The sequence below is a fragment of the Balaenoptera borealis genome (assembly GCF_965194805.1).
Source record: "Balaenoptera borealis genome assembly, chromosome: 2".
Taxonomy (NCBI): domain Eukaryota; kingdom Metazoa; phylum Chordata; class Mammalia; order Artiodactyla; family Balaenopteridae; genus Balaenoptera; species Balaenoptera borealis.
The window spans coordinates 65,786,786-65,802,640 of record NC_138867.1 but is presented as its reverse complement, the minus strand read 5'-3'; positions in this window follow the sequence as shown (position 1 = coordinate 65,802,640).

The window sequence follows — 15,855 nt, the reverse complement described above, 5'->3', positions numbered from 1 at the left end:
CCATCGCTCTCCTCTGGCTGTTTAATTTCTACTGTCCGTCCAATTCCATCCCTTCTGTGCAGCCTTTGTACATCCCTCCAGTCCACAGTACTCTTCCCTCTGGATCACCCTAGCAGTGTAACTGTATTCACAGGCTGCCTTCCGGGATCTTTAATGTTCATATTAACTCTGGCCTCTATTTAATTCATGTACCTGACCCCTAATGTCCATCTTGACTAAGTTCCTTGAAGGGTGGGACATTGTCTTTTGTGCTTCCCTAAGCAGCTAGTACCAGGACCTTACATACAATTAATATGTGTGGGTTGACCCTTTACTTTGTTGGTATTCATCTTCCTCTCACATGTTGCTGCCTATCACCTCTTTCCAAGAAAGTCAATAGCCTCCTCACTTTCTGGCAGAATCGCCCAAGCACTCTGCCCATGCCTGCTCTAGTTCTGGGTCTGGTGATGCTCAAACCTTCCAGCCTCAGGCAGGAGTCAGAAGACCCAGGCACTGGGCAGCCCCATGACAGACAAGCCACCATTTGGGAGCTGGATATTTCCTCCATGCAAACTGGACCAATGTACAACTTAGATATGTCACTGTAAATCTTTGCTGAATGAACACCTCAATGGCATTAAAGTTACATCTTAACTTCTTTTCTTTACAACACAGTGGTCAAGAACCTCTGAAGAAAAAAAATGTCTAGGAAACCTGAAGGCTGTGACCATGTGGAAACATTAAATATAGGAAGAAATACTGTCCAGAATTCAAACTGTTGGAAGAAATTCTACATGGGATCATATAAGTATATGAAATCTATGTTAGATCATATAAGTAAATAAACAAAACATTTGGTCTTGCCCAGTCAGAATAAAGTAGCTCCATTTTTTTTTAGTATCTTCTATAAGTCACTACTACCAAGAGCTGTAAACCTCATGACAAAGTAAGGATTGTTCCATTTTGTAGACTAGGATGCTGACACCCTTCAAGGTTGAGTGACTAGCCCAGGATGACATAAGTGGGGAGTGAGAGAGCATATGGCCATTTAGCAAGGGCTCAAAACACTATTTCATACTCATATTTTTAAAAGCATAGCAACTAGGGCTTCCCTGGTGGCGCAGTGGTTGAGAATCTGCCTGCCAATGCAGGGGACACGGGTTCGAGCCCTGGTCTGGGAAGATCCCACATGCCGCGGAGCAACTGGGCCCGTGAGCCACAATTACTGATCCTGCGCGTCTGGAGCCTGTGCTCTGCAACAGGAGAGGCCGCGATAGTGAGAGGCCCGCGCACCGCGATGAAGAGTGGCCCCCGCTTGCCACAACTAGAGAAAGCCCTCGCACAGCAACGAAGACCCAACACAGCCATAAATAAATTAATTAATTAATTTTTTAAAAAAAAGATAAAATAAAGATAATAAAAATAATGTAGTTTGAAAAAAAAAAAAAAAAGCATAGCAACTAAATCATTTCTTCAGTAGAATGTGTATGTTTACTCCATTATAACGCACATGAACTTGTCTTCATGCAAATCACAGCGAAGATTCTTCCATCGATCTTGGTTTCAATTATTCTAAAATGGAAACAGTTCAATTTTTATAATTATAAATGTACATATTCAGTATATTTTACCACAATAAAAAATCACCAAAAAGGTAGATTCATTATAAAAACAAACAAAAATAGATATTACCACAAATATAATGCACAGAATAGAAATCACTAGTAATCTTCTCTTATCTAGGAATAACTAATTAATAATAAAGAGTTCCTGAACAAATTTAAATTCCTCTGCATTGTTATAGTTCTACAGTGATCCCTTAGAAATGTTAATCATGAATGGCTGGCTTTTCTTTTAGCCAGTTTGTTGCTATATTTTTATTTTAGTTTCATTTATATTTGAGAGGAAAGAAGAATTAAAGTCAAAGTACTGGCAAAGTCACACAAATCCATTGTAATCTTCAGTCTGACTGCACCTAAACTGACAGTTTCTCCTTTTGTACCCAGAAGACTCACTGTTCAAAACAATATTGTGTTGATCAAGAGACTGAAAGAAACAAGACACTTCAGAGCAAAGAGGACAATTTTACATATCAGTACAGGTGGAAAATCCTGTCCTTCTAAAGCCAGTAAAGTCATCCTGTTCTCCATACAAACAGGTTTTATTTTTTATAGAGACAACTGATTGCTGTTGAAATATTAAGTATCTAAGAAGCTAACAAAAGGTCAAGTATACATGCTTTCTACTTATGCTACTGGCTAACTGCATCTATAACCCAGCCAATGTATTACTTATGTGAAAAAGGGGCATATTTTACCTCTCATAACATACTATACTAAGGAATTACTACATAACATGAATTTAGAGCCCATTTTTATAATTTAACAGGATGTGATCATCTGAGCACTGGGAATAAAATACAACAGAATTATTAAAGAAATTGAAAGCCTTTAGAATTTGAGTTATTTTGCCTGGATTGAGAAGGTTAAGAGGTGACCAAAACTGCCTTTGAGATATAAAGGGGAACTGTTAAAAATAAACTGAGGCAAGGACTTCCCTGGTGGTGCAGTGGTTAAGAATCCACCTGCCAATGCAGGGGACACGGGTTTGATCCCTGGTCCGGGAAGATCCCTCATGCCGCGGAGCAACTAAGCCTGTGCGCCACAGCTACTGAGCCTGTGCTCTAGAGCCCGCAAGCCACAGCTACTGAAGCCCGTGCGCCTAGAGCCCGTGCTCTGCAACAAGAGAAGCCACAGCAATGAGAAGCCTGTGCACCGCAGTGAAGAGTAGCCCCCGCTCGCCACAACTAGAGAAAGCCCACATGCAGCAACGAAGACCCAACGCAGCCAAAAATAAGTAAATAAATAAATAAATAAATTTTAAAATAAAATAAATAAACTGAGGCATATCAAAAATTTTAAAGTTTACTTGAGCAAAAAATTATTTTAATCGGCAGGGCCCAACTGGAAGTGGTTAGCAGTGCTCCATCAACAGGAGCCAGGGGAAAGACTTTTACACAGAAGAAGGGGAAGCAAAGCAAGGGGATTATTTGATTGGCGATGACTTAAGCATTTGTATTTGGGAAAGCCTAGTTGGGGATGTGTGATTGGTTGCCCTTAGGTCTCAATTTCTTAATCTTGAAGAATTTACATGCTTATGTGGGCTGCTATGGTTTTAGAACCACCTCAGTCTAATGGTCTCCTCGTTTATTTAACATTACTTTGAGGGACTGTGTTGAACCTACAGTATTTACTGATTGCAAACCACTGTTATTTAAATATGATTTATAATATCTCTAAACTTGTATGTATAACTGGTGTGGTATGAGGGGGCCACCATGAATAATAAAGACACTGCTATCGCTGGGAAATTCTAAGGGTTTAGAGGTTACCTCCCAGGAACTGGGGACAAAGGCTAGCCCAATTCTTTATTATATAAAATTGCATATCTGATAAGGAGTTAGTGTCCAGAATATATAAAGAACACTTAAAACTGAACAGTAAAAGGACAACTCAATTAAAAAGTGAGCAAAGAATTTGAAGAGACTTTTTTCCAAAGAAGTTATACAAATGGCTAATAAGCACATGAAAATATACTCGGCATCATTACTTCATTACCCATCTTGGTCATGAAATATTTTCCTTCTTATATATTATTGAATTTATTTTGCCAATACTTTGTTGAGGATTTTTTAGTAGCAAAGGTATTTCTTATTGAATATTGATATCTTGTATCCAGAAACTAACCTGAAATCTCAACTCTTTTTTGACTGAGGGACAGGAAAGCAAAAGCAGCACGGCTTATCTCTCATTCTCTCTGTTCTGTCTGTATTTTCCAAACCTCCACCAGGGAGTCCTGTACTTTGGAAGGAATTAGGTAAGGCTCATCCTTTGGTGCTCGTTTAGGTCCTTTGTCCACCATTTAGAATCTGAGGAATGGAGGGGACAGTTGAGGGCTCCTCACACCTCTGATAGGCCTGGGACTATGAGATAAGCTGTGCCTTCTGCTTCATGCCATTCTCCATGACTGATTTCTCCTCGTTCTTCAGTTGGATGCCACATCTGCTAGATGACTTCCCTGAATTTCTCCGTCTTCCCAACCCCATTTTTTTTTTATTTAAAATATTTATTTAGGGACTTCCCTGGTGGTACAGTGATTAAGAATCCGCCTGCCAATGCAGGGGACACGGGTTCCATCCCTAGTTCGGGTAGATCTCACATGCCGCAGAGCAACTAAGCCCGTGCGCCACAACTACTGAGCCCGCATGCCACAACTACTGAAGCCCACGTGCCTAGAGCCTGTGCTCCGTAACAAGAGAAGCCACCTCAATGAGAAGCCTGTGCACCACAATGAAGAGTAGCCCCCCTTGCTGCGACTAGAGAAAGCCCACACTCAACAACAAAGACCCAACACAGCCAAAAATAAATAGGTAAAATAAATAAAATTTAAAATAAAATAAAATATTTATTTGTTTATTTGGCTGTGCCAGGTCTTAGTTGTGGCACACGGGATCTTTGTTGTGACACGTGGGATCTTTAGTTGTGGCATGCGGCATCTTAGTTGCAGTACGCGGGATCTAGTTCCCTGACCAGGGATCGAACCCAGGCCCTCTGCATTGGGATCGTGGAGTCTTAACCACTGGACCACCAGGGAAGTCCCCCAACCCCAGTTTTGGTTCAAGTGCATCTCCCATATGTTCCTCCTGTACTTTATGTATATCTCTGCCATAGGTGGCATTATTACATGGTATTACTGTGACATGTAGACAGTGTAGTGTGGTAATTAAAAGTAGGGACACTGAAGTCAGAATGTCTGGGTTTAAATTCTGGCTTTATTTAGTATAGACAATGTGATGTAAAGCTTCTTAAATTCTTTGTGCCTCAGATTCCTCATCTATAACATAATGATAATAACGCCTCTTGCATAAGGTTGCTGAGAAGCAAAATGAACCCTAGATATTTGGAGATAGACTGAAGTTTATTTTTTTAGCTTTTATTATTTAGATAAATAATGTATCTATAGAAATTAGTATTATGTTTGGCACATAGTAATTGATCCATAAAAATTACCTATCATTATTGTTGTTTTTAAAATTTCTAATTTATCCAGGGGATAGTAAGCTTCTTGAGGGCAGAGAGCTTTATCTTATTCCTTTGTCATTCTCCAGCACTAGCAAGTATGCCTGGCAAACAGTAGGTACTCAACAAATGTTCTCTTGTTTTTTTAACATAGACAGACAAGAAGGCTTTGGTCTTAGGTGCAAAGCTAAAAAAATAAACTTCAGTCTATCTCCAAATACCTAGGGTTCATTTTGCTTCTTTCCAGAGTCCATGCACTAATCATCCTTTGGGACTATCCATGGTGCTGACCTTTGCCCAACTGGCTTAAGTGGCCAGAGCCTGCCCCAACAATTTGGGTTGTATTCTCTATTGACTTAATATCTCTGCTGCCCCCCCAGTCTGACTGAGCATGCTGTCACCTCAGTGTGCTGATGACTAAGGCTTTTCAGTAACCCTCCCTACCTGACTTCCTAAGTCGGCCAGTAGATGCTTCTTTCCTAAATCCTATTCAACTTGCTTCTCAGGACTCCAGTCACTAACATAGCTAACTCTCTTCTTTATTCCCAATCAGTCCCTTTCTCTCTCTCATGCCTTTTCTGCTTTGGTTCCCCCACTATTTTGTTGTGCTTGTTTTTTTTTTCTACCTTTTCCTCCTTCCCCAACTATGAGGAAAAAAATTTTATTTGGTATCCGCTTCATTAATGGTGACTCTCCCTCAAAAAATCCCTCTGGAATCAGTGGCATATTTTATGTCAATGCAGAAAGAGAGGAAGTAGGGCAGGCCTTCCATGGGACACAAGCAAGAAACAGGCAGGCTTTTCAGAGGTAGGGAGCTGTGTGTTTGGCCTCTAACATTCACCTGTTTAAAGTAAGTTCAAATATAGATTTTTCTTAAGACAGAGTTTAGGATGACGGTGGTTATGGAGCGTGTGTGGCAACAGGGCTCTAACTGGGGTTTAAAACAGGTAGGAAATGCCCCACGGATGAACTCTGGTTACATCACTGGCTTGTGTGGGGCCTTATCTGGCTAGAAAGACATATTTTTGGTCCAGATAAACTCTGCTAGAGGGAAGGCATCCAAAGAAGAAAGGGAAAATTCTAGTTTTTTCTCTCCATGACCCACTTAAAAGAAATTTAGCTGCATCCACAAACAGATAAAAATCATCACCATCTTCGAGTAGGAAGACTGAGAGCATGTATGTATGCAGTTCCTAACATTGCTATACCAAAGTGTAACTGACAAGTTTAGCCTAGTTAAGGACCTCAAGTGAACCAGATTCAGATGTGACAGACTTAGAGCTCCTCAGATGGGTTGGTGCTGGGGGTGGTCTGAGTCCAAGGAGCTAAGCCAACTTCTAACTACTTACATGATCCCAAGCATTTACTAGAATGTTTCTGAAGGCAAATGAATACGTCCTCAGGAACACTTGCTATTGTTTTCTTTAACTATAAGTAACTGGGGCAGGAATTTTTTAAAGTTGTATTTTGTTTTGTTTTGCTTTTTAAAGCTAACACTGCTTAGAGCCAGGCATTTTTCAAAGAGCTTCACATACATTACCCATTCAATTTTTAACGTAACCCAATGACCTAGGTGCTATTATTATGCCATTTTACGTATAAACAATTAGGGCCCAGAGAAGTTAAGTAACTTGCCCAAAGTCACACAACACAGCTAGGAAATGACTGTGTCCTTTGAGTCAGGATTCAAATCCAGATGTTCTGACTCCAGAGTCTATGCTGTTAACCCCTGTGCTCCTCTGGCCCTTTCAGGGAATTATGTGTGTTGGGGCTACCTTTCCAGGGTGTAGGAACCGGGTGAATGTGCATTACTTTAAATACTTTCACAACAAATGTCAAGAACACCTTGAAGTAAGGATAATAAGTGAAAATAAGGCTATCTCAATAAAAATAAATGCAATTCAAGGAAGCTGAGAAAGGGGTGAGCAAGTTGTCAGTTTGTGTCAGTTTCCCTACCCACCCTGCATGGGGAGCCACTTTATTCTTCATTCCTGGGGACCCAGTTACTTAGCTAGCTCTCTCCAACTCTGTCCCTCCAAATATACTAGACAATTCGTAATCACACATTATCACATTATAACAAATATAAAATAGCTTTTTTATTGTGAAAAAATAGATCTGAATTGAAACTTCTGGATTTCTCAAATTATCCCTTATGATTTACTTTTTGAAATCATGGAATTTATCTGAGCGAAATTGCTGCCAAATCATCTACCCTTTCCCTTTGCTTCACCTCCTATAGTTTCTAACATCCACCTTGCAAAACAGCCCCTTCCCTCCAGGCTGTGCTGAAATGGGCTCCCCGCCAATTTCATATCCCCACTGCCCTCCTAACACCCCTGCCAATTATATTCCCATCTAGTTAAATCTGTTTTACCTTGACAATCAGCATTCAACATATGTTTTTAAAGCTTCTTTCTTATTCAACTGTATTGTTTTTCTGGCTATTTAAGACTTACCAGTATTACAACAATATTCTGCTCTTACTTATTGTAATCTATAGAATTTTAGTTATATTTTGGGTGAAATAGGCTTTTATGAACTAACCTAGAAACTTAAGTGCCCCTCTTAACCTTGTTTCCATGGGGAAATGCATTTCAAGTAACCAGCTGATATATAGACGATTAGAACACAAGCCATTTGTACACCATTGGCTGTCTGGAATGTCAAGGGCCTATGACTTTTATTTGCCACACGATATGCAGCAACAAAGCAGCTAAATGTGTTTTTCATTTCTATGTGACCACTGTTCTCCCAAGCACAGATGTTTCAAGGTTTCTGTGAGCTGATGGAAGAATGGAAATGCTCCAAAAACAAACAAAAAAATCACAATAAATCAACAAGGTGAAATAGTCATTAAACTCCTTGAGAACTGGGTGCGTTAGTCTATCCAAAGAAAATTTTATGGGACAATGTATAGAAACAGATTTTTAAATAAAGCTTTTCTGATTCAAGGCATAAATCTAAGAAAGAATGCTAAGAATTCACAGGTGCCAAGTAGCAACAAAATTGACCTAAGGGCAATCAACCTATCTATAAATTGGAGGGCATAAAAAGTGGAGAAAAATTGCAAATATAGTCAATTACTATCTATACTAAGCAAATTAAAATAGGAAAATACAAATTAAAAGAGATAGTTATTGTGATGGTTATGAACTTGGACCATTCAGAAAAAAAAAAAACAACTATTGGTTTAATAGCAATTTAACTGCTCTTAGTGGAATTTTTCAAAATAGCTACCAGGATTGATTTAAATAACTGTACAAGACAAATTTTGTATATTTCTCTCTTATTTACAAGGAGAAAAGAAGTACATGGTAGCATAGGCAATAAAGAGAGACACCAAATATTAAAACAACATTTTTGGCAAAGATGAAATATGTATAAAACAGAGATAAAAGGAAAGTAGCACGAGAACAATTGAGATATTTGTTATGTGTTTCCAGAAACCTGAAATTAAAGTAATGCTCCTACATGATGTCCAGAAGCCACACTCAGCTATGACAACAAAGAAAACGATACCTAGAAAAATTAATGAATGATCAGATTTCTGAGACCTTTTCGAGGATCCACAAACACAGACATAAGACAAGGATTAAAAATAAAACATGGTTTGCGAAATAGAAAACTAGAATAAAAACAAGAAACATCTGGAAATACTGTATGATAACAGAATGCCAAAATGGAGGTTGTTCCAAGAAACTATAAAAAGACAAAACTTACGTTGAGCATCGAAAGGCAGGCCTGCTTGCCTAAACCCATGATCTACCCTGTGGTAGTTGCTGTCGCTTGAGACAGCGGCTGGCAGTGGGGGAATATTCTTGCTTCAGAGGAATGACACACAGAGTACTCTTTGAGGCTGAAGCCATGGGTGCCTCTGCACACATTTACTTGCAGCTTTAGGATACAATATAACAGAGAGAGATCAAGACAATGGCATTGGCAGCTTTTCTGGCTTGACTATCTTTCATTGGAGAAACCTCATATTGGGGTTTGGTGGTTGAAAAACTTGTTGTCCCCATTGGGGAAATAACCAAGGCCCAGGTAGCTTCTGGGACTACCTAGAGATACAGGAGTGCACACCAAAAGTCCACAGGGAGCTGAGAGCTTCGTTCAGTGCCTATACCAAAGAGGACTTCATGAAGGTTAGAGCTGCACTAGGATGGCCAAATTAAGTAAAATCCCCAAATAACCTTAACTTCCATTGTACTTTTTAAAAAAGAACTGGTAAACCTAAGGCCTATCTAGGGTAGTCATAAAGAAGATGAATTGTGAAACAGACCAAGTGAACAATGCTTTGCCCACATGTGTTGCATCAGTTAGGATGCTTTTGGCAGCAAGGAACAGAAAAGTCAGACTTATAGCTTAAACTATAAGGATGAATAGTTCACTAAGAAGTCTAGGTAGGCAGTCCTAAGGTTGATTTGATGGTTCAATTGTGTCATCGAAGACTCCAGCTCTTTCTATCCTTGATTTCACTGCTCTCATGGTCATAGTTCCAGGCATCACATTCTTACATTACAGCTTTCAAAGCTAGAAGTGGAGAAAAGTGGACAAAAACAACTTTCTCTTTGCATGCTCCTTTTATCAGAAAGGAAAAGAATCCCCTGAATTCTCTGGCAGATTCCCCTTAAATCTCATTGTTCAGAACTAGATCAGATGCTCATCCCTAGAGCACTTACTCTCAAGGAGGAACAGAGTTGCTATGATTGGCTTAGACTAATCAAACTATTAGTTGGGCACATTGCAGCTAGAATGAAGTTGGGATTCTGCTATCAAAGAAGGAAGAAGAAATTATACAAATTTGTCCTTTAGGAAAGGATAAATAGGTAAATAAAAAGCCTAAGCAAAATGTTATACAGACTACATAAACGTTTATGCTGCTGCTGTGGTGTGGATGGAAACATGCAAAGATCAGGATAGGCTAAGTAATGCTGCAGGAACAAACAACCCCAAGTAAACAGAGGTTGATTTCTCACTCACGTAACATGTCTATCACGGGTCTGCTCCACTCATAGACCAAGGCTCACAGAGCAGCTCTTATCTGGAATGCTGCTGGTCTTACAGCAGAGGAATAAAAGACATGGCGAACAAGATGCTCGTTCTTAATGTTTCTGCTCCAAGGTGACACATGTCATTTCTGCTCATAATTTATTACCTAAAGGAAGTAATTTGGTCATGCCTGAGTTCAACAGCCAGGGAGTATTATCCTCCTGCAGGAAGGTGATCCCAGGGAAGGGCAACAAATATTTTGAATGATAATGCAATCTACCAAAAGGGTGGATGTGTCATTTACCCGTTACTCACTTCAATGTGGTCATGCACATTTGTGACTCAGCATTAAGCTTTTTTAAAACGACAGTCTAGTTTGAATTTTTCTGTTACCATTAAAGACAGTCCTTGCCATATATCCTATGATAAGCCACCTGAAGAACCAAGTAAATGTACAACAGCATTTGTTGTTTAATTTTTTTCAATAGAATAATGCAACCATATAAAAAATAATTTAAAACATCCATAAACAGTTCCGTTTCCTGAGCTCCATCTCCCCTTTTCCCCTTAGCTTTATTTCATTCTGAGTGCAGAAAAGATTTTTAACTGTCCTCCTAACACCTCATGTTCTCTCTCTCTCTCTCTCTTTTTTTAATCTAGAATTAGGTTGGCTTAAGGAATAGTTCTGACACAACCACAATAGCCTAATCTTTCACAGTTCAGATATGGCCTAGTTGGAAAACGCATATTTTATTGTTGAGAAGTTTGTTTATACTGGGGGCAAATCCCACACTTTCTAAAGTTCTATTCTAATCCTCCCAGGACATAGCCTGATAAAGTTCTTGCAAAGCAACTCTCTTCCAGAGAGAGTTTTCTTCCCATTCCGCTCCTGTATCCTCAGGATGAGAATCAGGGCAATTATGTAACTATCTGTGATTTCTCTGCACTTAATTATGGGAAGAAACATTGCTTTTCTTGTTGCCTAGGGTTTTGCAGAAGCATTTAAAGCAAGTTTTTGCACTGAGAGCTTATTTTAACTTATTTTGCGATTAACAAAGTTCTACGGCAACATATTATACAGAAATCATATATGACTTTTTGGAAAGTTAATAGATTAACTTCTTTTTTCTTTAAAGAACTCAAAATTAACGTGAATTGGGCATACATAAGGCATTTTCCCCTAGTATTTCTCAGTCAAGACCTACAGAAAAGCGATATTATGTGATCTATTAACTTTGTGTGTGTGTCTAAAATATACATAAAATTTACCATTTTAAGTGTATAATTTAGTGGCATTAAATACACTCATATTTTTGTGCAAATATCACCACCATCCTTCTCCAGAACTTTTCATCACCCCAAACAGAAGCTCTGTACCCATTTAACAGTAACTCCCCGTTACTCCATCCTCCAAACCACCATTCTATTTTCTGTTTCTATGAATTTGACTACTCTAGATGCCTCATATAAGTAGAATCATACAGTATTTGTCATCTTATAATTAGCTTATTTCATTTAGCATAGTGTCCTTAAGGTTCAACCATGTTGCAGCATGTGTCAGAATTTCCTTCATTTTTAAGACTACTAATTTTTAAACTGACATAGATGATAATGTATTTTAAAATGATCTGCATTGTTTTTAAATATTGTTTTGTTTTATTTTTAATTTACACACAGTTAGATGTACTCTTGAGGTACAGTTCTATGTGCTTCAGTATATGCACAGGTTTGTGTAATCACAAACACAATAAGGATACAGAACTCCCCCAAATTTCTCTTGTTACATTCTACCCTCCTCCAATGCTAATCCCAAGCAATCATTAATCTGTTCTCCCTCCCTATAGTTTGCCTTTTCCAGAATGTCACATAAGTACAATCATGAGTATGTAACCTTTTGGAACTGGCTTCTTTCAGTCAGAATAATACATGAGAGATTTACCCATGTTGTTTGTATCAATCATTTGTTCCTTTTCCTTCCTGAAAAGTATTCCATTGTATGGAACTGTCATAGTTTGTTTATCCAGCTGCCAGCTGTAAGACATTTGGATTATTCCCAGTAATGGGCCATAATGAATAATGCTGTTATAAACATTCATGTCTAAGTTTTTGTGTGGATACAAGTCTTTGTTTCTCTAAGGTAAATAAGAGTAGGAATGTTAAATCACATGGCAAATGCATATTTAATAGAAACTGCAAAACTGTTTTCTAAAGTGGCTGTACTATTTTGCATTCCTACTAGCAAAGTGTAAGAAATCCAGTTGCTCCATATTCTCACCAGCATTTGGTTTTGTGTTTTGTGTGTGTGTTTTAAGACATTCTAATAGGTGTGCAGTGGTATTTTACTGTGGCTTTAATTTACATTTCTATAATAACTAATGGTGTTGCACATCATTTTATGTGCTTATTTCCCATTCAGTTCTCTTCTTTGGTGACCAGTCTGTTCAAATCTGTTGGCAATTCATGTACTGACTTGTTTCCTTATTGCTGTGTTTTAAGAGTCCTTTACATATTATGGCTATGAGTCCTTTGTTTGATATGTAATTTGCAAATATTTTCCCCAGTATATAGCTGACATTTCATTCTCTTAACAGTGTATTTTGTAGGTCAAAAGTTGAATTTTATACGCTACTAAATAACCAAGAGATCACTAGAAGAAATCAAAGAGGAAATCAAAAAATACCTAGAAACAAACGACAATGAAAGCACGACGATCCAAAACCTATAGGATGCAGCAAAAGCAGTTCTAAGAGGGAAGATTATAGCAATACAATCCTACCTCAAGAAACAAGAAAAATCTCAAATAAACAACCTGAACTTACACCTAAAGCAATAGAGAAAGAAGAACAAAAAACCCGCAAAATTAGCAGAAGGAAAGAAATCATAAAGATTAGATCAGAAATAAATGAAAAAGAAATGAAGGAAACAATAGCAAACATCAATAAAACTAAAAGCTGGTTCCTTGAGAAGATAAACAAAATTGATAAACCATTAGCCAGACTCATCAAGAAAAAAAAGGGAGAAGACTCAAATCAACAGGATTAGAAATGTAAAAGGAAAAGAAACAACTGACACTACAGAAATACAAAGGATTATGAGAGATTACTACAAGCAACTCTTTGCCAACAAAATGGACAACCTGGAAGAAATGGACAAATTCTTAGGAAAGCACAAACATCCGAGACTGAACCAGGAAGAAATAGAAAATATAAATAGACCAATCACAAGTAATGAAATTGAAACTGATTAAAACTCTTCCAACAAACAAAAGCCCAGGACCAGATGGCTTCACAGGTGAATTCTATCAAACATTTAGAGAAGAGCTAACAACTACCCTTCTCAAACTCTTCCAAAATATAGCAGAGGGAGGAACACTCCCAAACACATTCTACGACGAGGCCACCATCACCCTGATACCAAAACCAGACAAAGATGTCACAAAAAGAGAAAACTACAGGCCAATATCACTGACAAACATAGATGTAAAAATCCTCAACAAAATACTAGCAAACAGAATCCAACAGCACATTAAAAGGATCATACACACTGATCAAGTGGGGTTTATCCCAGGAATGCAAGGATTCTTCAATATACGCAAATCAATCAATGTGATACACCATCTTAACAAATTGAAGGATAAAAACCATATGATAATCTCAATAGATGCAGAAAAAGCTTTTGACAAAATTCAACACCCAGTTATGATAAAACTCTCCAGAAAGTGGGCATAGAGTGAACCTACCTCAACATAATAAAGGCCATATATGACAAACTCACAGCCAACATCATTCTCAATGGTGAAAAACTGAAACCATTTCCTCTAAGATCAGGACCAAGACAAGGGGGCCCACTCTCACCACTATTATTCAACATAGTTTTGGAAGTTTTAGCCATGGCAATCAGAGAAGAAAAAGAAATAAAAGGAATCCAAATCAGAAAAGAAGAAGTAAAATTGTCCCTGTTTGCAAATGACATGATACTATACATAGAGAATCCTAAAGATGCTACCAGAAAACTACTAGAGCTAATCAATGAATTCGGTAAAGTAGCAGGATACAAAATTAATGCACAGAAATCTCTTGCATTCCTATACACTAACAGCGAAAAATCTGCATGAGAAATTAAGGCAACAATCCCACTGACCGTTAAAACAAAAAGTACCTAGGAATAAACCTACCTAAGGAGACAAAAGACCTGTATGCAGAAAACTATAAGACACTGATGAAAGAAATTAGATGTTAAAAACAGATGGAGAGATATACCATGTTCTTGCACTGGAAGAATCAACATTGTGAAAATGACTCTACTACCCAAAGCAATCTACAGATTCAGTGCAATCCCTATCAAACTACTAATGGCATTTTTCTCAGAACTAGAACAAGAAATTTCATGATTTGTATGGCAACACAAAAGACCACTAATAGCTAAAGCAATCTTTTTTTTTTTTTAACATCTTTATTGAAGTATAATTGCCTTACAATGGTGTGTTAGCTTCTGCTTTATAACAAAGTGAATCAGTTATACACATACAATATGTTCCCATATCTCTTCCCTCTTGCATCTCCCTCCCTCCCACCCTCCCCATCCCACCCCTCTAGGTGGTCACAAAGCACCGAGCTGATCTCCCTGTGCTATGTGGCTGCTTCCCATAAAGCAATCTTGAGAAAGAAAAACAGAACTGGAGGAATCAGGTTTCCTGACTTCACACTATACTACAAAGCTACAGTAATCAAAACAGTATGGTACTGGCACAAAAACAGAAATATAGATCAGTGGAACAGGATAGAAAGCCCAGGGATAAACCCATGCACATATGGTCACCTTACCTTTGACAAAGGAGGCAAGAATATACAATGGAGAAAAGACAGCCCCTGCAATAAGTGATGCTGGAAAACTGTACAGCTACATGTAAAAGAATGAAATTAGAACACTCCTTAACACCATACACAAAAATAAACTCTAAATGGATTAAAGACCTACATGTAAAGCCAGACACTACAAAACTCTTAGAGGGAAACATAGGCAGAACACTCTATGACATAAATCACAGCAAGATCCTTTTTGACCCACCTCCTAGAGAAATGGAAATAAAAACAAAATTAAAAAATGGGACCTAATGAAACTTAAAAGTTTTGCACAGCGAAGGAAACCATAAACAAGATGAAAAGACAACCCTCAGAATGGGAGAAAATATTTGCAAAGGAAGCAACTGACAAAGGATTAATCTCCAAAATATACAAGCAGCTCATGCAGCTCAATATCAAAAAAAAACCCAACCCAATCCAAAAATGGGCAGAAGACCTGAATAGACATTTCTCCAAAGAAGATATACAGATTGCGAAGAAACACATGAAAGGATGCTCAACATCACTAATCATTAGAGAAATGCAACTCAAAACTACAATGAGGTATCACCTCACACCAGTCAGAATGGCCATCACCAAAAGAATCTACAAACAATAAATGCTGGAGAGGGTGTGGAGAAAAGGGAACCCTCTTGCACTGTTGGTGGGAATGTAAATTGATACAGCCACTATGGAGAACAGTATGGGTGTTCCTTAAAAAACTAAAAATAGAACTACCATATGACCCAGCAATCCCACTACTGGGCATAGACCCTGAGAAAACCATAACTCAAAAAGAGTCGTGTACCACAATGTTCATTGCAGCACTATTTACAATAGCCAGGACAGGGAAGCAACCTAAGTGTCCATCGACAGATGAATGGATAAAGAAGATGTGGCACATATATACAATGGAATATTACTCAGCCATAAAAAGGAATGAAATTGAGTTATTTTTAGTGAGG